The sequence below is a fragment of the Mastigoproctus giganteus genome, chromosome 2 (genome assembly GCF_048544385.1).
Source record: "Mastigoproctus giganteus isolate SK-2022 chromosome 2, ASM4854438v1, whole genome shotgun sequence".
Classification (NCBI taxonomy): Eukaryota; Metazoa; Arthropoda; class Arachnida; order Uropygi; family Thelyphonidae; genus Mastigoproctus; species Mastigoproctus giganteus.
In genome coordinates this window covers 218,912,123-218,938,838 of record NC_143576.1, presented here as the reverse complement: position 1 = coordinate 218,938,838, position 26,716 = coordinate 218,912,123, and the positions used below count along the sequence as shown (strand labels likewise).

At 37.6% G+C, this 26,716-nt stretch overlaps 1 pseudogene across 2 annotated transcripts in view; it reads left to right on the top strand.

Moving 5' to 3' along the window:
• The first annotated feature begins 8,729 nt into the window (after nt 1-8,729).
• The window catches only part of LOC150090141 (ELAV-like protein 1 pseudogene), a 29,515-nt pseudogene continuing 11,528 nt past the window's right edge, over nt 8,730-26,716 (top strand). Inside the window, exon 1 of one of the 2 annotated variants that reach the window (XR_016546694.1) lies at nt 8,730-8,795. The product of XR_016546694.1 is annotated as an ELAV-like protein 1 pseudogene, transcript variant X1 (transcript). The remainder of the gene's footprint in view (nt 8,796-26,716) is intronic. The other variant, XR_016546695.1, reaches the window with a different exon arrangement.

The window sequence follows — 26,716 nt, the reverse complement described above, 5'->3', positions numbered from 1 at the left end:
ACCACCTGTTGTTTCACTCCTTACTATAATTTCATATTTATGTACCCCAGGGCTCCAGGCTACCTAAATCCGGCATTGAGCATCCCCCTCTAACAAACGTTAATAGAGGCTGATGTTTCTTAGCACCATACCTGGGAAGTTAATTCAACTACCCCTGTTGTGTATTGTGTCTGTAAATTGCGTGTGTTCTCTGATCGATTTACCTGTTTTGCTGGACAAAAAACCCCAGGTTTTCTGGGGGGGGGGGGCTTTCCTTGCTATCTACGCCTGAGACCAACTAACACAGCCACGGAGTGAAAAAGCCCATAAAAGTTTTTCGCGTCATCGACAGGATTCGAACCTGGGTCTTTTCCACCCATTGTGAGGAGGACGGTGACGGTACCACTGTGCTGCCCGCGCAGGCGAACTGTATCGAATATGATGTCTGCGTTCACCAAGTATGGAAAAACAAAATCTGATAGGAAGAATTGTGGTAGAAAATCGAAATTGACTGAAACAGATCACTGGACATTGAAAAGGAGTGTTGTTCCGAAAACATAAAACTACTGTTTCGAAAATAACTGCAGGACTTAATGTGGGTCTCAAATAACCCAGTTTCTAGCCAAACTGTTCTGCGAGAACTCCATAGAGCTGAAACTTATGGTAGAGCAGCTATTGCCAAGCCACTCATCACGGATGGTAATGCCAGAAAAAAGATACAGTAGCCTAAGGAGCACAAAACTGGACACTTGATGATTGAAAACGTGATATTTTGACGAATCATCATTTACACTTTTTTTCAACATCAGGGAGAATTTACATTTGGCAAATGCCAGAGGAAGCCCATCATCTTGACTATGTTATGCTAACCGTCAAACATGGAAAAGGATTAACAGTTAACTCGGATTTTCTGTTTTGTTGTACAAAAAACCCGTTTTCAGAGAGAAACAATCTTGCCATTCTCTCCTGAAATCGACTAACTGAACGCAGAAAAGCAAAAAAAAAAAAAAAAAATATCACAAAATCTCCTTGTGGCATTGACGGGATTCGAACCCGGCCTCTTTTTCCACTCCATGTGAGTTGGAAGGACGGTGATTACCAGTGTGAGGAAAACTGTAAAGAAGAGCACATAAGCAGGACTGAAAAGGGAGGGGCAGTATACCAAAAAATGCAGAAAATATACCGTAAGTAAAACACCAAATGGTAATTAATGAAAAGAAAAGTAGGATATATTCACTATTTTCTCGAAAATCGCCAGAAAGTATAAAGTGTATATAAATGTACTTCTCAGCATTCCTGATTCTAAGAAAACCATTGACAAATTCCATTCGCTTCTGAACATTTAGTGATTAATTTGGATTCTTCTATTCTCTTTTATCCTTTTGCAGATGCAAAACTTCTTTTACTTCTTTCACAATGAAAATCACTAGCAGTAGGGTTTTAGTTGCATCAGCAATTAAGGCCATATTGCTCCGTGTATACTGTCTGTAAATTGCATGTGTTCTGAGGTCGATTTTCTGCTTGCTGGACGAAAAACTGGAGTTACCGGGGTAGAAAAACCATACTACCATCGCCTGAAGCCGACTAACTTAGCCACGTTGTGAAAAAGGCCCATAAAAATTCTTCGCATCACTGACGGGATTCGAACCCAGGTCTTTTCCACCCAGTATGGGGAGGACGGCGATTCTACCCACTGTGCTACCCATAATGAAAAGCCCTTACCGGTAGCACAATTAGCATAATAATCATCCTTCCCACACTTGGTCGAAAATACCTGAATTCGGATCCATTCAATGACGCGAGGATCTTTTATGGGCCTTTTTTCACAACGTGGCTGAGTTAGTCGGCGTCAGGAGACGGCAGAATGGTTTTTCTCCCGAATCTCGGGTTTTTTGTCCAGAAAAACAGCAAATCGACCACAGAATACATGCAATTTACAGACATATTATATACGACGCAATGTAGCCTGAGTTGCTGACGTGCTTAAAACTCTAAAACAATCATTACGATAAAAAGGAAGTTGAAGTGCTGCTCAGTAGAGGTTTGAGCTAGTTGTAAGTTTTAGCAAGAGCATCAGGAATCCCGGATTAGCATTTGTATAAGAGGCAAGTTTACTTCTTCTGGTAGATTCTAAAAATGCTTACGGTATGAATAAACTGGACTTCAAATTATTTATACAAATGTAGCTATCTAGTGTCCTTAGAATTTGAGAAAGTTTATTTTTTTGTGATAATCATACTATAAATTATTGAATATCAAATTAGCTAGATTCTTCTGCAGCTGAATTCATTATCCATCCATGAAATATCCGAACATTGTCCTTTGTTTCAGTAATTAGATGATAAAAAATAACTTCAACAGCATTCCACAACTTTAGAAACCCGAACTGATTCAAAGTTCATGTGATATGTTATTTTTACTGCTTTTGTTTTCATTTGCCAATCACTAAAATAGAATTCAGTTAATGATATAAAGTGAACATTTTTCCTAACAAATTCGGGAATGTCAAGGGGATAAAAAAAATGTATCTTTTTGTGGTGTAAAACAAAAGCTATTAAAGAAAAATAATAATAAACATGATACCGTCTAACGATGGTAATTGTCAAATACGCACTGAGTGGGCATATTATAAGTAGACCAGCCTTGGAGAATAGCTCTCCCTTAGCCCTCATATCAGAGTGGATTGGTCTTGTAATGGACTTAACAAGGTGGTGAAAGTGTGCCACAGGAATGCTCTTCCATTTTGACTGAAATGCTTCCCACAGCTGTTGCAAATTGGATGGTTGTAGGTCTCTGCTGCGAATAGCTCGTTTCATCCCATCCTACAGATGCTCAGTTGGATTGAGATCTGCTGACTGGAGAGGTCACCATAGTTGGCTGAGTTCCTGTCATGGTCGTAGAACAGTTCTATACAATTCTAGTCATGTGACATGGCGCATTATCTTTTCATAGGAACTCATTCGGATACACTGCAGCTAGGGATGGATGCGCCTAGTCAGAAATAATCTCCAGATAACTTGTGGCATCCAAATATTACTCCATTGATGTCAAGGGCCCAAATATGCACCACAAAAATACTCTCCACATTGCCTCCACTAGCCTGCATTGTTGAACCTGATGGGATGCGTGTCATGGACTCATTCTGGTCCTTCCATCAGCTTGAAACAACAGAAACCAGGATTCGTCCGTGACATGGTATGGAGAAGCAACTGACTAGAGCCTTTCAATTGCACAGATCTTGTCATCCTCCATTGGCTTCTCTGATTAACGAGCTGTTTCCGACCACAGTTGGCGACCACAGGATCGCTGTGATTGCACGTTATTTATTGGACAAATCTTGACACATGACAGGCACAGTTTATTCATTTATTTATAAATGAATAAATACAAATAAATAAAAAGCACACAATTGTAGAGTTAGTCCAAGTACAGCTGCAGATAAATATATTAAAACAACATGACTATTTACACAATATAGAATATATTTATATTGTGTAAATAGTCATTACTGATATACCTTCATCAATATCATTAATAAATACAGAAAACAACAATGGGGCCAGCAATGAACCTGTGGAACCCCACTAACAACGTTAGTCTACGAAGAGCAGTGTCCATTAATAATCACTTTTTGTCTTCTCACACTCAACCACCCCTTTATCCATAGCAGCAACTTACCCTTAATTCCATACTGCTCCAACTTGTACAGTAGTCTTTCATGTGCAAGAGTATCAAAATGCTTTTATAAAATCAAAGTATATGATAACAAAATTATTTTTTGCATCCAGTTCCTTTGTGACCATATCATAGTATTCAAACAAATTTGTCGGACAAGACTTCTCCTTAACAAATCCATGCTATGTCTGAACTATAACTGCAGTGTTGTCGGGATGACCATGCAGTGCTTTTTAATCAGTGCCGCAATTATTTTCCCTGGAACACAAGTTAAACGAACAGGTCTATAGTTACCTATGCCACCCTTTGAACCCTCTTTGTGAAGGGGGGACACATTTTCACATCTCCATTCCATGGGGAAGTCTCCTGATCCAAGGAAGCTTTCATAATTATGGCTAAGGGTTTGCTTACTTCCTTTGCTGCCTCCTTTAATATAACCGGATAGATCCCATCCACCTCGGGACCCTTCCTCATGTTCAACTTCAACAATTACTCTCCACCTTGCGCTCAGTTATTACAAAATCACTTAGCTCCCGCCTAGAGTTTCTGGCCTCCACTTCCCTAAAGTCTTCCTGGTGTGTGAAAGTAGATGCAAAATACTTGTTCAGTTTGTCAGCTACCTCAGCAGGATCGTCAACGATCGAACCATCGATATCAAGTGGACCAATCTGATTCATCCCCTTCTTCTAGAGTTTATATAGCTAACGATATCCTTGCTGATTTTCTTAGCATTCTTTGCCAAAGATTTCTCGTAATCTTCATTTACTTGGTTAACCTGCTTTGTGACTTGATTACAGAATAGCTTATATCTACCATAACGATCTGTGTCACCTGATGATTGATATGTATCCCATGCATTTTTCTTATTTGCCATGTGTCTCATCAGTTCATTTGACATCCATTTATGCTTAAACCTTGAACTGTATTTCTTAGTTGGTATTAAAAAGAAGCTTCCAAGATTAATTCCTTGAATGCTTCCCGTTTAGAATTTGCTGTTGGTAACATCATTAGTTGGTTCCACAGTATAGAAAAACTGCCTGAGACCACTGTAGTCACTTTTATGAAAGCAACAACATTTCCCTTTACCCCTGCTGGTAGTTACATCTTTGAGTAAATCCCATATCAGTACACTGTGATCACTGCCACCTAGCGGTTCCTTTATCTGAAGATTCTTAATGCATGAAGAATCACTGCTGATAATCAGAATAAGAATATTACTCCCTCTGATTGCTTCTCGAATATGCTGCTGTAGAAAACAATCATCCAATAAATCTATAAAAGCCTTGTTAACGTGCGAATAACCAACCCACAAGTTCCAGTCAATACCTGAGAAGTTAAAATCCCCCATTATAAGATAATCTGATTTACTGGCCCAATCTATTTGTCTGTACAGTGGTCGGTTGTATTCATCAGAGTCATTAGGTCTATAACACACTCATACTCTCATTTCGCTTTTCCAGTGCTTATGTCTCAAAACCGACTGTACATTGCATTGTTCATCTATATCACCTGGATGCACTAATTTAGATTTTATGTATTTCTAACTAACAGCAGAACCCCTCCTCCCTTCCTATCCAGTCTATCCTTTCTGTACACATTGTACTCCCCAAATTCCAATTCTACATTCCATATATCTGTGTGCAACCACGTCTCTGATGTCCCAAAAATATCCTCCTTTGATGTCTTTACCAGCACCTCAAGTTCATCAAATTTATTTACTAAATTGCTACCATTGGTGTACTAGCAGTACTTGAAATCCCCTGCACCTTGTTTTCCAGACTGCTGCTTGTTCCAAAAGAAGCAGTGCAAGAATCAGTTTCACCTCTGCCAGCAGCTACTGTTAATCTTTTAGTCCGTGTATCTCCCCCCCCCCCAGTCTAGCAGTTTCCGACCCACTTAACACTGCTGAGATATCATCAGCAAATATTTTTGTACCCTTTCTATTTAAGTGTAACTCATCCCCATAGAAGCAAGCTCTCCTGTTAACAAGCACAGAGGAACCTGGAATTTTTTTTACCCCATGATCCTTGCACAATCTCTGCAGGGCCGAATTGATTGACAAAGCTCTCATCATATACTCACTCCTATCTTGTCTGGGCAGAATTGAAGAAACTTTAAATTTTAACCCTAACTCACGACTTTTTTCAACATTGACATGTATTTGTTAAATAAGTCAGCCGATCTTCTACTCTTAATGTCATTAGTGCCAACATGTACAACAATATCACCTTTCGGCCCTTAAAAGATGATCTCTGCTCTACAACGTCATCAACTTTTGCCCCTGGCAGACTTTCCCTGGTCGTATTCCACCTATCCTTTTTACACAATATATTATCCGTCTCCCTGACAACAGAATCACCGAATAACTAGCTCTTGTGGGATCAGCGCATTCTGCCCTGAAGATTGCCGCTATGTTGCCTGATGCACAAGAGTAAGCTCTGACACTGAGTTGGGCAGCTGAGCGCTTGACGGGTCCTCCACTTTAATACCTTCGAGGGCATCTATCTGACTCTTCAGATAGATGCTAATAAAATAAAATGATGATAATAAAATAAAATTTTTATTTCATTTTACTATTTTTTATTTTTATTTTATTTTACTATTTTTTATTTTTATTTTATTTTACTATTTTTTATTTTTATTTTATTTTACTATTTTTTATTTTTATTTATTATTATTTATTTTTTTTTATTTATTTATTTTTTTTGCTGGCACTTGAGTCTGGGCAGCCCAAATGGGGGGTGTTGACGCCCACCTGTATTGAACTACCTCAGGTGGGTGCAGAATTAGTGTTTTCACATACACAATTAGTTGAATTAAGGTCTGCCTCCTCGTGGGTAGGGCCGGCTACCAGGCAGCAGTTGCCCAGGTGTTGACTGCGCCCTGGTGGCTATGGGGTCTGAACCAACACATACAACACGCACAGTTGCTGCACAAGCATAACACATACAATTAGGCTTGATGTAATCGAGTGGTCAGGAGCGAGAGTGCATAGCACTTTCTTCAGTGGACCGCGGTTCAAGCCTGTGACTACTAAATACGATAAATATTTGTATTGATGATTTATTGTAAATTCTACTGACTTGGTTGTCGTGCCGGCGTATAAACAAAAAATTTTTTTTTACATAGTTTGTAAATAAGATAGTATCACAGGTGGAGATGGACGTTAGTCTGGGAGCCACTCAACCACAATTATATATATACAGGTACATATAATCATTTCACAAGTGCACATTTTTTTAGGCTGGGATGCTGCACTCCTACTTTGTGCTTGTTGCTTTGCTGCTCTAGTCTGGGGCACGATTTCCGTTTAAGTACTACTTAATTGATTAACAGTGTAAATTAATAAGGTTAATAAATTTAACTGACAATACTACGCAAAGTTAATGCAGTGATAGGTATTACGCTATCTAGTTCTTACGTTATACCTTACGCTATCTAGTTCTTACGTTACACTTTACGTTATCAAGTTCGAGATATACGCTATCAAGTTACGCTATACCAGTAAAGATCACAATGTTAAATTAATTATATCTTTAGCAAAATACAAAAGATATATGCCCAACAAATAATTAAAACCTTCAGATTACTTATTTATCATGATTAAAACCCTAATGTTCTTCTGTACTACTGGTTACATTCTGCGATATTCGCGCAAAATATCGATACAATAGCGCTACGAGCAGTGAGTCATAACTTACAAAAATCACGAGTTAAATTTAAAAATAAGCTAACGAACGCTGCTAAGCCTATTTGATATAAGTGTAAAACACAATTTAATATGCTGATTAAAAAAGAATACGGTAAAAATATTCAAAATACTTATCCGTTTGCAGGAACTCGAATTTTACTTACGGTTCCATATGAGGTTTTCATCAGGTGCCCTAATATAACATTTTTTTTTTTTTTTTCATTCTCTTCATTTTGAGTGTGCACTTAGACAACTGAGACACTAAAACTTAAGACAACCTAGAGTGGAGTAAATGCCGTTCTTTCATCAGTTATTTCCAATCTGCACATCATACAAATTATTGTGAACACACAGTTTTACAGAAAAATGCACTAAAACAAATGTGAGTGACACGCTCTGGTGCATTAAAATAATAATTTTATAAGCAATAACAATTTTTTGCTGGTATCACAAAAGCTTTGGGCTTCCTTTTATCATGTGGGTAGTAATACTACTAATACTAATAAATTTTTCTACAATGTAGATGTATAATGCAATATTTTTCAAATATATGGTGTTCCCGAAACAACTGTTTCCCCTCTTTTTGTCCTCATGGGTAGCACAATTGGTAGAACCACCGTCCTCCCGACACCGGGTGGAATAGAGCTGAGTTCACGTCCAGTTGATGCCAGGAGGAATTTTTATAGGCCTTTTTACAACGTGGTTAAGTTAGTCGTCCTCAGCAATTGTAGCATGGTTTTTTCTCCCGTAAACTCGGGTTTTTCATCCAGAAAACAGAAAATCGACCACAGAACACACACAATTTACAGACAGTATATACAGAGCAATATGGCCTTAGTTGCCATTGCTTCTAAAACCCAATTATAACTATAACAAGAACTGCTCTTTTTGGTGCCTCATTGGTGGGAAAGTACTCACAGTTAGAACGACCTTTTTACGCAGTTATCAGAATTATATCGCAATATATAAAGTGCTTTTTGGTGCAAAATTCTAAAATCTCAAATAATTTAGGGCCGTGTGCTACGGGTAGGACATTGTCTCAATTTGTACACCGCAAAAGTACAAATAATATTTCATAGCTCTTAGAGCATGTGTTTTGCCCAAAATTCGTTCAGCTACTTTTAAATTACTAACTGCTGGTGTTAGCATAAAATGCAGCCTTTACTAGTGTAAATAAGATCTTCATGAAATAACTTTATTAAATTTTTTTTTTTTGCATATTCAAATTAAACGACCTAAACATTTTCAGTATATAAGTATTTGAATGAGTTAGAATCATTTTCACATTTTTAAGTGTAAGTCAATGCTCTCCCCGTCTTCCATACTTCAAAACAGCGTATGCCTATAGGTGGCGCAGTGAAATCTGCAGCATTATAGCCCATCCAGAAATATAAGTAGTGAAAACTCTGTCATATAATGTGCAACGCATGTTGTTAAAGATAACTGTAATGTAAGTAGTTTATTTTATTAATTGTAAATATTAGTCAGTGTAGTTAAATGTTTGTGTATTGTGCAGTGATTTGGTGTTGAGATATCACTTATACTTTATAAATGTTTACGATATTAAATATGTTTGACTTTTGACTAGGCTTAAAAACATTATCCAAGCCTTAATTTTTTTACCTTTTGTTAAAATATTGTGTAATTACTGTACCTTGAGAATATCCTGTAATTATAGTATGTTTCAATAAGTTGTAGATAGTATATTGACATTTATTTCTTGTGGATGTAAACTGCCGTATGAGAATTAGAGGAAAGAAGCCGGTTTCCCATTTTCCCTCTTGAAAGGCATGTAACGAATTTTATACATGGGTTGCAAATATTTTTCTTTTATGTGACTTGTAGTTAAGAAATGTGACTCATAGGACATATGAACAATAATTTTATTAAAGGAAACAAAACTCGCATAAATGTATATGACAAGGCAAAACAATATATTACTAATTGTATAGATTATATTAATTATATGATGTAGTTAATATAAGCTAACAGTATATGAAAACTTTGGACATATTAGCAAAACAGATTGCATGTCTGCTTGATCAAGATGCAGAAAGCAGTAATATATTGTGTGTATATATTATAATGAAAAAAAATTACTTTAAAGACAGCTTTATCTTATACAAATCAGAGTAGTAACAGCTAATTCTACAATATAGTGATAACAGTCAATACAAGATAGTAACCTACTATATGAGAACTTGTGGATAGTAAAATAATTATAATATTTATATATTAAATCCACTATTTATACATAATCCAGTTACCTGCTTTACACTTTGATGGTCATTTCTGTGACCAACACCCATTAATATGTAAAAAAGTAATTAGCATGATACTGTTCAATTACTTTTTATTTACATACTGATGTGTTCATCAAAGGTGAAGTGCTAATCAGTGTATAAGCAGGTAATTGGATTTAATGTATAAATATTAACTAGTTTCCATATAATGTGTTTCATTCTGGTATGATACTATTCTAATTTGTTTATGGTAAAACAGACAAAAAGGCCTTTTTGTTTTTCATTCTAATAATATTATCGCCTTTAAATTGTATTACACTGACAACATTAGAGATTACTTATAAATTAATATACTAGCAAACTACCAAATTACTGTATTCTACAATCTGTCATTCATTTGGAGTGGTCTTTGTATTCCTTTTAATGACTAGAGTAGAGTAATTGCTAGAGTCTTCTCTAATTGAGGTTATAGTTTGCCCATAAACACCCATTTTTATGGACAGAATAAGATATATGAGCAACAAGCTGTAGTGCTATTAAAATAATAATTTGAATTTGAAATTAATATCATATTTATAATACATATTATCATTTACTTAAATATCTTAAATGTCCATCTGAAGAGTAGGCCTCGTCAGTCATGCCTTTCCATCTCCTTTGGTCCTCTGCATCCTCGTCTCTAAAATCTCCCCCTTCCATACTCATCACCATCCCTCCATCTTTTACATGGCTTACATCCAGTGGTGGGCCCAGGAATTTTTGAAGGGGGAGAGGCTAAAGCAGCAGAGTGTCAGAGAATCATTGCACTTTAAACATTTGTTTAGTAGTAAGAAAAAGTCCATGTGATTTTTATCATGAGGCACTATATCCCCATCTGGGACCTCTGCCACATACCTGTACTCCTTTCCATCTTCAATCCAAATACTCTTCTTATTGAGTTTCATCCTTCTTTTCTCCATGCTGCCTGCCATAATGTTACCTCTCCTGTGGCTGTACATGTTCTCAGATTGATTTGCATGGTGTGTTGGCTAAAAGCCCTTGGAATACCTCGTAGGGGAGCTCTTCAACCACCAGCTGAGATTGGCTAACTTGGCTTCAGTTGAAGAAGCTTTTGGAACCTCCTTCATTCATAAACAGGACCCATACCCCGACATGTCTAAAGCAGTGGTGGAATACTGTACTCACTCAACTGCCATTTAAGGCATCTTGATTAATGTGCTATCAACACTTAACTCCTTTTTAATTTCCTCTCATCTTTTATTCTCAGTGAAATCACCACCAGCCATCTCTGGATTTTCATCTCAGCTATTATGTTTTCATTAACTTTATCTCCTCATTTTCTTAATGTCCATTGTTCTGTCCCACATAACAAAGATGACCTTACCATGGGCTTCATTTACCTACGTTCACTCATATGTACAAATTTATTTTTTTTATTTTGTTATTTGGTTTTTAGGAGCATTAGCAACTAAGGCCATATTGCTCCAGGGATATGCAGTTGTCATTCCCTGACCTTTCCACATCCTCCGTATTGGTGGTCACGGGCTCAAACCCTGGTCTAATCAAGAAGCGTGTGCTAGGCACTGCTGCTCCCGGCTACGGAAGCGCCTAATTTGATTTTCTTGTAGTTATTAACAGGTTATATATAGCCTTTTTTGTGTGCTAACTAGGTGCAGAAAAATTAAGAAATATAGGACAAAAATAGCCACTCTGCAGAATGAGTTCACACTGAAAATTCTGTAAAAGAAGTAAAATCATTTAGAAAGAAAAAAAAGTTACGTGGAAATGTGAACATTGTTTTTATTGTCAGAAAGTGCCCCTGCACATCCTGATAAAATTTTTTTCAAGCCATAATGAAGTATGAAGTGCCCTTGCTTGTCCCACAGTCCTCATACAATTTATGGATTGAGAGTCATACTCAGTTATAAACATTTTATTGAAAGGAAACATTGAGGAAAAGTTGTTTTTTTTTTTTTTTTTTTTGCATTTTATTATATTTTACTTTTTTGACAGTTCTGGCAGAAAGAGAAAAGTCTTGGCCAATATTAAAAATTATGTGTAAAATGTGCTGTTTACAACCAAAATAAGAGTTGGATGTAGTGTGTGTGGAAAAAAATTAATATGAAAATCTGCTTATTTATTTAGATGAAATCAATGATAAAGAAGTGTGTTGAACAACAGTGGTCAAAAGAATATTAATTTTGGGGATGTAAGAAAGTGGCTAGAAGATAAATTAGCGATATTTTTTCAAGGGGGAAAATCTGTAGGTGAAGCAGGAAGTGATCAAAAAGAAGAAAGAAAGAAAAACTTAAATTACACAGTGGTAGAAGTTGCCTTAACTTTAAATTTGCTAATTCTGATAAAGAATTAGAAAAATATTTATACACTCCAAGAGCAAAAAGAATGGTATTATGGAATGACAATATAACAAGACCTTTGAGTATTATTATTGCCAGAGTATCCCTCCACCCCTTTTGCCCAGATTGGTGAGTGATATATTTTTTTTTTAATGAAAACACCAAACATGAAAGATAGAATCTATAGTAAATGTGTGGGTTTGAAAGTTGAGAAGGCAAAAGAAGATACTTCTTGACTGTAGACTTGAATTTTGGTAGATTGTAATTTTCCAGAAATAATGTGAAGGAAGATTGTTCCAGAAAACAGAAGTTGAAGAGAGCAGTGCCCATGAAACTTTCTGCAGAAAAGGCATGCAGTAGAAACAGATGTTTATGAGACAGAGAATGGAGAGATTTTGTAAGAGATGGGTCATTAATTAGCCTGTCTGCCCTCTTTTGAATAGTCTACAAGCCCAAGAGAGGTTTGGGGCACTGCCCTCAGCTGTGGGAACAATATTCCATGGTAGACCAGATTGGAGATTTGTACAGAGTGAGTAATTATTTAGAAGAAAAGTGATGCTGAAAGAGGGAACACCCAGTTTTTTAGATGCAGAGGAAGCAGTATGTGTGATGTGCTTATGCCAAGGGAGATTAGAAGTTAGGGTAATCCTTAGAGATATGTTATCTTGTCTAGAAATCTGAGTGTCATCAAAGATAGTATAGGAGTAGAAGAATCCATTTTGATGGGACTGTGTTAGAAGGATTGAAATTTAACGAAGTTATCTTTGCCCTATCGGAGAATTACCTGTAGACCTGCATTTAAGAAATTTTTCATGGATATTCAAGAACTTGAAGCTGTTTTTGTATGGCAAGGTTTCTCAAACTGGAAGGTGGAATGTATGTACTGGTATCAGCAATACTATGAGTAGGATTTCCATTTAGTGGAAGGTGATTAATATATAAGAAGAAAAGAGTGGGAGAAAGAACTGAACCTTGGAGAATACCAGCATTGATGGAAAAGTTGGAAGACAGAGGACTATCACCCACAGCAAGCAGTCAGAGAGAAAACTATATCCAGTAGCAAAAAACAGGTGGAAATCTATTGGATAAAAGTTTCTTTACAAGACTTTTATTCCATGCACATTCAGAAGCCTTAGAATGTTAAGAGCAACTGCTTGAGTTTTGCCAAACTTATCCGTTGAATTTTTCTGTAGACTGGGTAACATAAGCAAGTGTATCACCAGTGGATCAACACTGACAGATTCCATATTGGCAATCATTAATCAGATGGATAGCTTCAAGATAGTTTAGGAGTTAACAATTAATGGATTTTCCATTACATTGGAAAGAGTAGGGCAAGTGCATTGGGGTGATAATTGGATGGGAAGGATTTGTTGCCTTTTTTAGGAACTGGCTGGATATGAGCAAATTTCCAAACAGAAGGTAATACACAGGTGGAATAAAAAAGTGTGTAAAGGAAACATCTCAGGAGCACAAGTTTTGAGAACAGGTGGAGAAATACCATCAGGATTTGGAGCTTTTTTGGTGTCAAAATTGTTCAAAATTCTTCTAACTTCCTTTTGATGGAAGGCCACAGGAGGCATTAAGTAGAGTGTATTGGGAATGGAAGGAGGTAGTTTACCAAGATTATCAATACAAGAGTTAGAAGAAAAGTAGGATGCTGGCATCCTACTTTTCTTCTAACTCTTGTATTGATAATCTTCAAAATTCTTCTAACTTCCTTTTGATGGAAGGCCACAGGAGGCATTAAGTAGAGTGTATTGGGAATGGAAGGAGGTAGTTTACTAAGATTATCAATACAAGAGTTAGAAGAAAAGTAGGATGCTGGCAAGTCTGTTTTATCTTAGCTGAGGAGCCAGTAGAACCATCAGGTTTTACCATAGGTGTGAGTATAGATGGACAAGTTATGGCCAATAGCATTTAGAACAAGCAGCAAGTTTTCTACTCTCATTCTTCTTCTGGCATTATAACCCAGGGCTTTCTCAACAATGTTCCACCATTAATCCCTCCTAGAAGTCAAACTTCTCCAACTTCTTATTCTCATGATCTTTAAGTCCTCTTCTACATTATCTATCCATCTTTTCCGTGGTCTTCCTCTTGCCCTCCTACCGCTAGGTTTCCATTTCTATACTCTTAGCCAGTTTAAAATCTAGTTTGGACTGATTAATTCTACTGTATATTATGAGATTCTGCTGTGTATAAAATAAGATGCTTAGTATTTGTACTCAGTTGCTCCGGGAGTTATTTCCTATCCATCCTAGTGGTGTCCCTGGACACTGAAGAATGCAGTGACAAAAAAAATGGCAAAACGAGAGATTAATTTACTGTGCAATTTTTATTCGGCTTAATTTTTTATACATTATCAAAACCATTTTCGAATGTCCTTGTTTTCAATATGACACATTCAAAAAGTGTCAAGTTTATGATATAACCAGAACTTAAGAGTAATTTTTAAATATGAAATCATGTTTACAAATGAATTACATTGTAAATCAGGATATTATAAGCACAATGAAAATAGTGGAATCAGTGTATTGAATAAAAGTTTCACTTGTGTTTTTTTTTTTTTTTTTTTTTTATTATTATTATTTAACTATTCCATGATACTTTTGACAGAACAATTGAACAACTTGTTACAAGTGCAAGATATAAATAAAAACTGTCTCATCAGGAAAGGTATTTACTGATTAAATAAACTGGAACATTAGACTGGAACCTTAATTTTACCTTTCTAACAATCTACACGGCATTTTGTGTTCTATTTGGTTCACAAATATTACAAGTTGATTACAGATTACAAACTTCCAAGTAAAGTAAAATGACTACTTTCAAGTACAGAAGTGAGAATACTATTTCAATGCAGGTATCAAAAATAGCCTGAAAATGTTTTTCTGCCATTGAACTACATTGTCACTACTGACAGAGCTTGGGCTTAGGAATAATTGTTTGTCCATGAGTCGACCTAAAGTAAATAATTTCATTTTCAAATGAATAATATCACACAGTAGGTGAATCCATTTATTCAGTGAAAACTGAAGGCATTGTTGTGACTAGTTTTGAAACTATTCAAATGAAACCCATGTTTAGTCTCTAGAGCAAAGTTTCCGGCATCCCCCTTCCCCCATACTTCTCCTTCAACCCATGCACGGTACTAAGTACTATAGGTTTTGATACCTTTCGTGTTTGGGGTTTTCATAAAAAAAAAAAAAAAAAAAAAAAATTCCTCATTGCAAGTTAGGTCAGAATGTGTACATGTCTGTAATTCTGACTAGACACCCCAATAGGAGGGATTATATGCTGTGAAAGCCTTGTGGATTAACTCAAAACTTGAGGGAATCTGCAAAGCTCTATGGGGAGAATTTTTTATCAGCATGGTCCACATTTGTAGGTAGAAGGAATCTATTTTGTAGAGATGGTATTCATTTGAACAAAGGTGGTGCAAGGATTTTTTGCCAGTATCATTGAGGGTACTCTCAGTGATTCTGGCAGGGGATTCAGGGAAAGTGCTAGTTAGAGAGAGGGATAATTTAGATCTGCCTTTATTTGATAATAGGGTCAAAGTATTGCTTGCACTCAGCTCAAGAATTCTTGTTAGTTGCTGCAACAGCCGATATTATTATTATTATTATTATTATTATTATTAATATCCATATGATGCAAGGAAGCCTGAGGCTTATGCTGCACCAGGAAAAAAAAAAAAAAAAGTTCCCGAGTAACCCTGAAAGTGAGAGAGTGAGAGAGAGAGAGAGAGAGAGAGAGAGTCAAAAGTAGAAGGGAATCACCAAGAAAGAGAAGAATGATGATATCCAGCTCAGGACCCTGGGTGTGCCAAGCCCATACTCACCAGATGTGAGCCCCCGGGGTTAAATATTCTGAGGGTAGCAATGTTTCAAATGAGGGAGAAGAATGTAACGAGTCTTCGTGAATGTGACTAGAGAATGGGCAAGCAAGCATGAATGTCTTATTGTGGGTGACTTTAATCTGTCCCAGATTGTTTGGAATAAGTGGGAGGGTAACTCACTATGGGGTAAAACTTTTTTAAATAAACTAGATTATTATTTGTACCAGCATGTTAGAGAAAGCACAAGGAGATTCTGGAAAAATGCCAAGCTACTGGACAGAATATAGGATTAGTGTTTATTGAATTGGAAAAGACTTATGACAGTGTCCCAAGAAAGATGTGGAGTGCCATGGAAAAAATATCAATACGACAACCACTGATTGACGTAATTAGAAAAATATACAAAAATAACACTTGCTGCATTAAAATTGTGTCAGAAATATCAAGGAAATTCAAAACATCAAAAGGCTTGTTACAAGGGCACTGTTTATCCTCCATGTTATTCAATTGTACCTGGAAGTGACTCTGGAGGCTTGATCCCAAAGATGCAGACCAGTGTGATTATGTGTGGCTCAGGACATCTACCTTTCAGACCTTTTGTTCTCAGATGACCAGGTACTGATTGTGCAGGATGCAGAGGATGCTGACTATATATGCAGAAAGCTATTGGAACAATGTAGAGAATGGGGTTTGACAATAAATTTTAATAAGATGGAATATATGAATTCAACAGGGGACATTTTGAGTGTAAATGGAGCAGAGATAAAGAATGTGAAGCATTTTAAATATCTAGGAGCTGTTGTGCAGATGGATGGTTCTTCTGAAGATGAGATTAGAAGAATTAATGAGGGAAGAAAGGTCTTGGAAATGTTGAATCCAATATTATGGAGCAATAACATACTCCCAAAAACCAAACGATTACTATATAATGCAATTTTTCAGAGTATCTTACTATATGGATCTGAAATTTGGACTATAAGGGAAAGGAAGAAATTGTTAGCTGTCGAGATGGATTTTTGGAGATCAGCCCGAAGACCTAAACTAGAAAGAGTTAGGAATGAAGACATAAGAAAAGCAATGGATGCTCAAAAAAACATCAACAAAATAGAACAAAAAAAGATTAGAATGGTATGGACATGTTATGAGAATGGGGGAAGACAGAGAGATTACCTAAAAAAGCAAAGGAATGGACACCCACTAGAACGAAAATGAAAGGAAGACCTAGAAGCACATGGATGGAGAGAGTGAGGGCAGCTATAGAAAAGAGTGTAGGAACAAAATTAAATTATATAAAAAAAACTTACATAGAGGATAATTGTTGATACAACAGAGAAATCCAAGATATTAAAGAACGTACTAGGGATGAAAATATTCTCGACTTTATCATTATTAACAAATAAGGTGACATCATTGGGCTTAAAGTATAGGAACCACTGTCAGGAAGTGATCATGCAATCTTCATTTGGAAGAAGAAAGATGTTGCAGTAGGTGAAAGCATGGGTTTTAACTTCAGAAGAGGGGACTTTGATAGTTTAAAGCACTACATGGTATGTATGAATTGAGCGGAGTGCCGAGGAAGGGTGAATACATTTGAATCATGGAATAATTTTAAAGCAAACATCACAGAAGCCATGAATGCATACATACCAAGAAAATATTGCAGGAGGAGTATGCTCAAATGGATAACTGCGGAGATGAGCAGAAAAGGATAGCATGGGGTAATTACAGAGCGATGAAAAGTACCGAGGCCTACAATGGGTACATGTTGATCTGTAATACTACCTCAAAAAAGGACGGCCTCCGTAGCCGAGTGGGCAGGAGCGGGAGTGCAGTAGCACACGCTCTTTGAGTAGACCGGGGTTCAAGCCCCTGCCTGCTGAATACGGTCGATCTGCCAACCCGCACTGGACCAGCGTGGCAGATTATGGTCCATTTCCCTCAGCATGAATTGTTGAGGAGGCTTCCACCCTGCAGTGGGTTGATAATGGCTGCACTTTACTTTACTTTTTTTTACTACCTCAAATAAGTCAGGGAGGCAGAGGCTGCATATGAGAAAGTATTGGCTAAGAAAGCAAAGAATGGGGACAATGAATTTTTTGATGTAGTAGTAGTAGAGACATGTGATGCAAGAAAGCAAGCTTATATAGCCAAAAAAAAAAAAAAAAAAAAACACGTTCTGCACATCCATTCTCTCTAAATGTTTGTCCAGTTCCTCCTTGAATTTATTTAATCTATAAACTTCCACAACGACAGGTGGAAGTTCTATTCCAGCAATTAACCACCCTCTGGCTAAAGGCAAATTTCCACACATCTATTCTATAACTGTCTTTCCTCAATTTAAATTTATGCACCTCAGGTTTGTAATTTGATCAAGAGGAAGAATATCATCAGAATTGAGCCTGCTCAACCCATTCAAGGCCTTATGTACCTCAATCAGATCATCTCACAGGTGCTGCAATTTGCAGAACTTTGGTCTTTTTTGGAAAGACCACCCCTTTGTTTCCCTCACCAATCTTGTTGCCCTTTACTATACCCGATCAAGAACTCGACATCCTTCCTAAAATGAGGTCTCCAGACCTGTATGCAGTACTCAGGCATGGCCTGACCATTGCCTTTATACAAAGGGATAATTACCTCCTTTTATCTACCAAGAAAATTCCTGTATATTATTGACAATACCTCATAACCTACTCTGGCAGCTCGTCTGCAGTGCTCAGAAAATTTCATATCTATCTGCACAATTACTCCCAGTTCTTTTTCATTTCCTACCACCCTAAGTGTAGCACCACACAGCTGGTTCGTTTCTCTGGGGTTACTTCTACCCATATGCAGTACTTTGCATTTCTCAATGTTAAACTTCAGTTGCCACTTCTCAGCCCATCTGCCCCAATTTTCTAGATCCTGATACAGTAGCACACTGCCATTACTGTCCTTAGCAACCCTGCTAACCTTTGTACCATCTACAAACTTCGACATACCCTGTTACAGTTTGATAAACTTCTGGCATTCTCCTCTCTTAATAACTCCTCATCTGTGATTGTTGATTCCAAATACTTGTTTAGATTGTCAGCAAACTGAGCAAGATCATCAATAGTTGAACCATTGACATCAAATGGACCGATCCATGAGGTGGAGTTTATATAACTAAAGATGTTCTTGCTGTTTTTCTTAGCATCCTCTGCCAAAGATTTCTTGTAATCTGCCTTTGCTTGTCTAACCTCCTTTGTGACTTAATTACACACTAGCTTATATCTACCATAGGCTTCTGCATCACCTGATAATTTATATGCATTTTTCTTCTCTGCCACAAGTCTCATTAGTTCATCTGGCATCCATTTGGGCCTAAACCTTGAACAGTGTTTCTTAATCGGTATGAGAAACCTAGTTGCTTCCACAATTAATTCCTTGAATGCTTCCCATTTAGGATTTGCTGTTGGTAACATCATCAGTTGAGACCAGTGTAGTCACCTTTACAAAAGCAGAAACCCTTCCCTTTACCCCTGATGGTAGTTATATCTTTAAGTAAATCCCACATCAGTATGCTGCGATCACTACCCATGTAGTGGTTCCTTTATCTGCAAATTCTTAATGCACAAATAATCACTGCTGATAACCAGATCAGGAGTATCACTCTCTTTGGTTGCCTCTCTAATGTGTTACTGTAGAAATAATCATTCAATAAATCCACAGTCTTGCTGGTGTGAGAGTTCCCAACCACAAGTTCCAGTCAACATCTGGGAAGTTAAAATCCCCCATTATAAGACAATCTGATTTACTGACTCTTCTGTTTCTCTGTACAATTGTTCATTGTAGTCATCGGAGTAATTAGGCTTATAACACACCCTACTTTCATTTTTGTTGTTCCAGTGCTTATTATCACACCAGACTGACTCCGAACATTGCACTGACCATATATGTCAACTGGATGCAGTTCCTTAGATTTTGTGTTTCTTAACTAACAGCATAACCCTTCCTATCCTGTCTATCCTTTCTGTACATTTCTCCCTAAATTCCAAATCTGCAATGCTTATATCTGTGTGACACCACATCTGTGATCTTCCAACAGTATCTGCCTTTGATGTCTTGGCCAGCACTTCAAATTCATTAAATTTATTTACTATACTCCTAGCATTGGTGTACATTCAAGTAAACATGCACCTGTTTTAACTCTTAGATACCCTAACACAGCCCGTGTATTTATTTGTTCCATGATGACTCTCACCAGTCCCTGAAAACCCCAGTACCCCACCATCCATTCTAATAGAAACATTACAGGAATCATTTTCACCTCTGCCTGCAGCTAATGTTAATCTTTTACTCTGTGTGAACCCTCCCAGGCTAGCAGTTTTCCGATCCTCCTAACACTGCCTCTGTAGCATCAACAAACACTTGCACCTCTTCTATTTAAGTGTAACCCATCCCTGTAGAAGCAGTCTTTCCTGTTAACAAGCACAGACCACACTGAGAAAAATTCTACACCATGAGCCTTGCACAATCTCTCCAGGGCCGAATTGATTGAAAAGGCTCTCAACGTGTACTCCCACCTCTCTTATCTGGGCAGAATTGCAGACACTCAATTTTAGCCCTAACTCACGAATTTTTTTTTTCAACATTGACCTGTACTTGTTAAGTAAGTCTGCAGCTCTCCTACTCTTAGTGTCATTAGTGCCAACATTTACAACAATATTACCTTTTGTGCCCTTAAAAGATATCTGCTCTACAACATCATTAACTTTTGCCCCTGGCAGACATACCCTGGTCCTATTCCACCTATCCTTTTGCACAATATATTACCTGTCTCCCTGGCAGTGGAGTCACCGACAATAACTATCTCCTGTGAGACAAGCACATTTTGCCGCTGTGTAGCCTGGTGCCCAAGAGGGAGCTCTGGCGTTGAGTCGGGCAGCTGAGAGCTTGATGGATCCCCACTTTAATACTTTCAAGGGTATCTACCCAACTCTTTAAACTCGTATAGGTGCCCATCAGAACGTTGAGTTGGTGCCTAATTTTTGACACTCCCTGCACCTAGCAAACACAAAGACATCCTCCTTGGCTAGATCATGTCCTGTTCCAAAGTTCTGCAAACATTTCACAAGTCGCACATTTTTTGAGGCTGTGAAGCATTGGAGAACCCCCCCCCCCTTCCATTGGTTCTGCTCCAAGCCACAGCACTACTGCCACTTTGTTCTTGTTGCTTTGATGCTCTATTCTGGGGCATGATAGAATACAGTGAAAATTAATAAGATTAATCAATTTAATTAATCATTTATCGATACTACACTATCTAATGTGTTTCTAAATGCAGTAATACATACTATGCTATCTAGTTTTATGTTAGAGCTATCTATTTACCACAAGTAAAAAATTTGAATTCCCTACCATTCACTCTGTACTATAACAGTGATGGCAAGATTCAAACGAAACAACAGTTTTAAGTTTATTGAGTAGTAACCTACAAAATCTCTATATAAAATTAAAACAACAAGTGTAACTAGATCTATAAAGCTATTTATAAAATACGATATAATATGACAATCAAGTAAATAAAATGGCAAAAACTTGTATTCCTTAGAGCTTGTATTTTACTGTGTTCACTTATGACACTCAATGCCCTCTTCACATGTATGTGAATACAATGAAGAAGAAAGCTAATCAGATCTGACCTTTGTGCACTGGGTGTGGGAAAGTCTTGGATATCCCAGCTGATGTTGCTGATGAATTAAATAGGTACTTTGCTTTGGTCTTTACCTATGTGCATGAGGCTGAGCCGTATGAAATTAGTGATTTCGTAATTACAGGTGATTATTTGCAAAACTTGCATAAAGACAAGTAAAGCTCCCAGAGTTGATGGCATGTACTCGGTAGTTTTGAGGGAGACTGCCAGGGAGTGTATTGAACCATTGAGGTTAATTATGATGGCATCTTTGTACATTGGGGGGGGGGGGGGAGTCCTTTGGATTGGAGAAGTGCCAATGTATTGCCAATACATAGACAATTCTAAGAGTGTCTTGTATATTAACATAACATGTAATGTTAATCTTGTAGATCTAGATGGATAGCTTGGACAAAGAATAATGACCTGGGAATACCGGAATACAAATATTAAACTTATCTTATTTCATATTCTGTGGATTACTTTCTAAGTTTTCAGCACTCCTATTAGATCTGAGGGTAAAGAGTAGTTCTTTGTGTAGTTTACTTTATTTTTTGTCTCTTGCTACTATAAAAATGCTAAGCCTTACTTGTTATTAACTACAAGAAAATTAATACACAAAAGTCAAGTAGAATTATAGCTATATAGTGTAAAGCCACATGGTTTTGCTGCACTGGCTGAAAAAAAATAAACCCAAGTAGATAAGAAAATACAAATTATTTGCTTCACTCCTCACACAGGTAACTATCCAGTTGACTTGAATTTGTTCAAATTGTCAGCCTCAACTACCTGTGAGGCAACCTGTTCCGATAATCAACGACGCTGGCTAAAAGAAAACTTCGTACAGTCTAGTCTAAACCTCTTCCCTATAATTTGAATTTATGCTCCCGAGTTCTGGAATTCTCCATAAGAGTGAAAATTCTGCCTTCATTCAAGTAGGTTTTTATTTATTTTTTTTATTAACCCCTCTCAGAACCTTATAAACCTCAATCAGGTTACCTCTGGAGTGTGTGGTTGCCAAGCTCTGTAGCCCACGTTACACAGAGCCTTTCCTCATATGGTTGCCCTTTTGCTGATCTTACCATACGAGCTGCCCATCTTTGGATTCTCTCAAGAAGTTCTATTTTTTCAGATGAAGTCTCCATACTTGAACATGTGTGGTTTTACAATTTCCTTATAAAGTAGGACTATGACCTCCATACCTCTATAGGATAATGTTCAATAAGTCACCATAGGACACAATGGGCTTTCCTGGTTGCCTGTTTACACTGCTCAGAAAACTTCATATCTGCCCGTATTATAACTCCTAGATCCCTTTCTTCCTCCACTGTTTTTAATTCAATCCTACGAAGTATAATTTATTTTGGGGTTGCTGTTCCCCAGTGTAAGACCTTTCATTTTGCTGCATTAAAACATCGTCACTTTTCAGACCATTCTTCCAGCCTGTTCAGGTCATCCTAAAGGATATAAAAATATGTTGCTACAAAGATATGTTGTTGTTATTTGGTTTTTAGGAGCATTAGCAATTAAGGCCATATTGCTCCAGGCATATGCGGTGGTCATTCCCGGACCTTTCTGCATCCTCCGTATTTGGTGGTCACGGGCTTGAACCCCGGTCTAATTAAGAAGCGTGTGCTACGCACTGCTGCTCCTGCCCACCTGGCTACAGAGGTGCCACTACAAAGATAGTCTATCTTTGCTACAGTGTGCAAGAATGACATTGTAAGGTGCACAACTACATTTACAATATAATAAATTGAAATAGAATGATTAACTAAAATTGTGGGTGAAAAAAAGGTTGCTCTAAAAAGTAAAATTAGAGCATACAGAATAAAAGCAAGCAATGACTAAGCCATCCTCTAATGCTACTATCCATTGGCTAGGACTGTTTCTGAAAATAAAGACAGATAGCGGAAGTATATATCAGTGTGTTTATACTTGCAGCAAAGAAAAACTTGTATAAATCTTTTAAGTTTTTTTTAACCTCTCATGAGTTGCATGGTGTTGACAGATGCCCTTTTTTTTTTTTTTAAATTATTTTTTTAAAATTTGGGAATGAAGTTAATACCGCTCATGCAATTTTCTAACAATTTTCTGTAACTGTTGATAATTCTTCTGTAATTGTAATGGCACCTCCGTAGCCATGTGGGCAGGAGCAGCAGTGCGTAGCACACGCTTCTTAATTAGACCGGGGTTCAAGACCATGCCCACCAAATACGGAGGATACGGAAAGGTCAGAAAATGACCACCGCATATCCCCGGAGCAATATGGTCTTAGTTGCTAATGCTCCTAAAAACCAAATAACAATAACTGTAATTGTACTGAGAATTAGTGTGGACCAATAAATCAGAATGTCTTATAATTGGGGATTTTAACTTCCCAGATATAGGCTGGAACTTGTGGGTTGGCCACTCACACAATATCAAGACTTTTGTGGATTTATTGGATGATTGTTTTCTACAGCAGCATGTTCGAGAGGGAGTAATACTCTTGATGTGATTATCAGCAGTGATTATTCATGCATCAAGAATCTGCAGATAAAGGAACCACTAGGTGACAGTGATTACAGTGCACTGATGTGGGATTTATGCAAAGGGGTAAATGGAAGGATTTTTGCTTTTGCAAAGGTGACTACAGTGTTCTCAGATGTTTTAAATTCTATACAGTGAGACCAACTGATGTTACCAACAGCAAATTCTAAATGCGAAGCATTCAAGGAATTAATCTTGGAAGCTACTAAGCTTTTCATACCAACTAAGAAATACTGTTCAAGGTTTAGGCCTAAATGGGTGTCAAATGAACTAATGAGATTTGTGACAGAGAAGAAAAATGCATGGGACCCTTATAAATTATCAGGGGACACAGATGCTTATGGTAGATATAAGACAGTCTGTAATCAAGTCACAAAGGACGTTAGGCAAGCAGAGGCAGATTACAAGAAATCTTTGGCAAAGGATGCAAAGAAAAACAGTAAAGACTTCTTTACTTGTGTAAACTCTAGAAGGAAGGGGATGAATCAGATTGGTCCACTTGATATCGATGGTTTGATTGTTGATGATTCTGCTCAGGTAACTGAATGAGTATTTTGCATCTACATTCAGACATGAGGAATTCTGTAGGGGAGTGAATGACAGAAGCCTATCAAACTGTAACAGGCAGTTAAATGATTTTGCAATAACTGGGAGCAAAGTGGAGGAGAAATTGTTGAAATTAAACATAAGGAAGGCACCTGGGGTGGATGGGATTTATCCAGTTATATTAAAGGAGGCAGCAAAGGAAATAGGCAGGCTCCTAGTCATGATTATGAGGGCATCCACAAACTCAGGGAGGTCTCCACAGACTGAAGATGTGCAAATGTATCCCCAGTTCACAAAGGGGATCAAACGGTGACACGCAGAATTAGAGACCTGTTAGTTTAACTTCTGTTGTGGGGAAAATAATGGAGTCACTAGACAAGACTTCAGTTATAGTTCAGACACGGCATGTGTTTGTTAAGGGGAATTCTTCTCTGGCCAATTTGATTGGTTATTATTTCTGTACACAAAGGAACTGGATGCAATAAATAATTTTGATATTATCATCTACTTGTATTTTAGGAAAGCTTTCGATACTGTTGCACATGGAAGACTATTGTACAAGTTGGAGCAGTATGGCATTAAGTGCAACTTGCTACAATGGATAAAAGGATTGTTGAGTGGGAGAAGACCAGGTGGTAATCAGTGGATTAATGTTATTAGTTGTTGTTTTGGTTTTTAGGAGCATTAGCAACTAAGGCCATATTGCTCCCGGGATATGCGGGATATGGTCATTCCCTGACCTTTCTCTATCCTCCGTATTTGGTGGTCACGAGCTCGAACCCTGGTCTAACGCACTGCTGCTCCTACCCACCTGGCTATGGAATGTTATTAGTGGAGTTCCCCAGGGGTCTGTGTTGGGCCCATTATTGTTTTCTGTATTTATCAATGATATTGCTGAAAGTATATCAGGCTTAATGTCCAAGTTTGCAGACTATATGAAGGTTGGTAGGGTTGTCAATGACAGCGAGGATGGTATGCTACTGCAACAGGATCGAGAAAAGTTGAGCAGATGGGCTGAGAGGCGGCAACTGAAGTTTAACATTGACAAATGCAAAGTACTGCATATGGGTGTCATACTACACTAATGTAGTGGAGAATAAAAAATACCTGGAGGTAATTGTGTAGTCAGATATGAAATTTTCTGAGCAGTGCAGATTTGCTGCAAGAGTAGCTCATGGGGTCTTGTCAGTGATATATAGGAATTTTGCTAGCAGTGATAAAGTGATTATCCACTTGTATAAGGCAATGGTCAGGCCACACCTTGAGTACTGTGGACAGGTGTGGAGGCATAATTTTAGGAAGGATGTAGTGCATTAGCAGAGGCATGTGTTTCAAGAAAGCAAGCTTATATAGAATCAATCAAAAAAAAAAAAAAAAAAAACTTTCCCATTTCACCCATCTGTTCACTCCAAACGTTTGTCTAGTCCTGCCTTGAATTGATTTAAGTTGTCAACTTCCACAACAACAAATGGAAGTTTTTTCCAGCAATCAACCACCTGCTGGCTAAAGGCAAATTTCCGAACATCTGTTCTATAACTGTTTTCCTCAATTTGAATTTATGTCCCCTTGGGCGATTAATCATGGGAACAGGAAGAATCCCATCAGCATTGAGCTTGCTCAAACCATTCAAGGCCTTATATGCCTCAATCAAATCACCTCTTAGGTGCCTCGTCTCCCCAGTTCTACAATTTGCAGAACTTAAGCCTTTCTTCATAAAAGCAACCCTTTGTTCCATTCACCAGTCTCATTGCCCTTCTCTGTACTCATTCCAGCAGCTGTATGTCCTTCCTCTGGATAATAAAGCTGGTGAGGGGAACAAAGGGCTGCTCTTACAAAATAAGGCTTAAGGTCAGCAAATTGCATTTTCTGGAGACTAGGTATCTGTAAGGTGATCTGATTGAGGTCAATAAGGCCTTGAATGGATTGAGCTGGCTCAATGGTGATGAGATTCTTCCTCTTGCTCAGATAAACTCAAATTGAGGAAAGACAGTTGCCAAATAGATGTGTGGAAATTTGCCTTTAGCCAGTGGGTAGTTGATTGCTGGAACAAACTTCTATCTGTTGTTGAGGAAGTTGATAGCTTAAATAAATTTAAGGAAGAAGTGAAGTGAATGGATGGGTGAAATGGGGAGTGGGTTTTTTTTTTTTTTTTTTTTTTTTTTGCTGATGTATAAGTTTTCTCTCGTGCATCATATACCT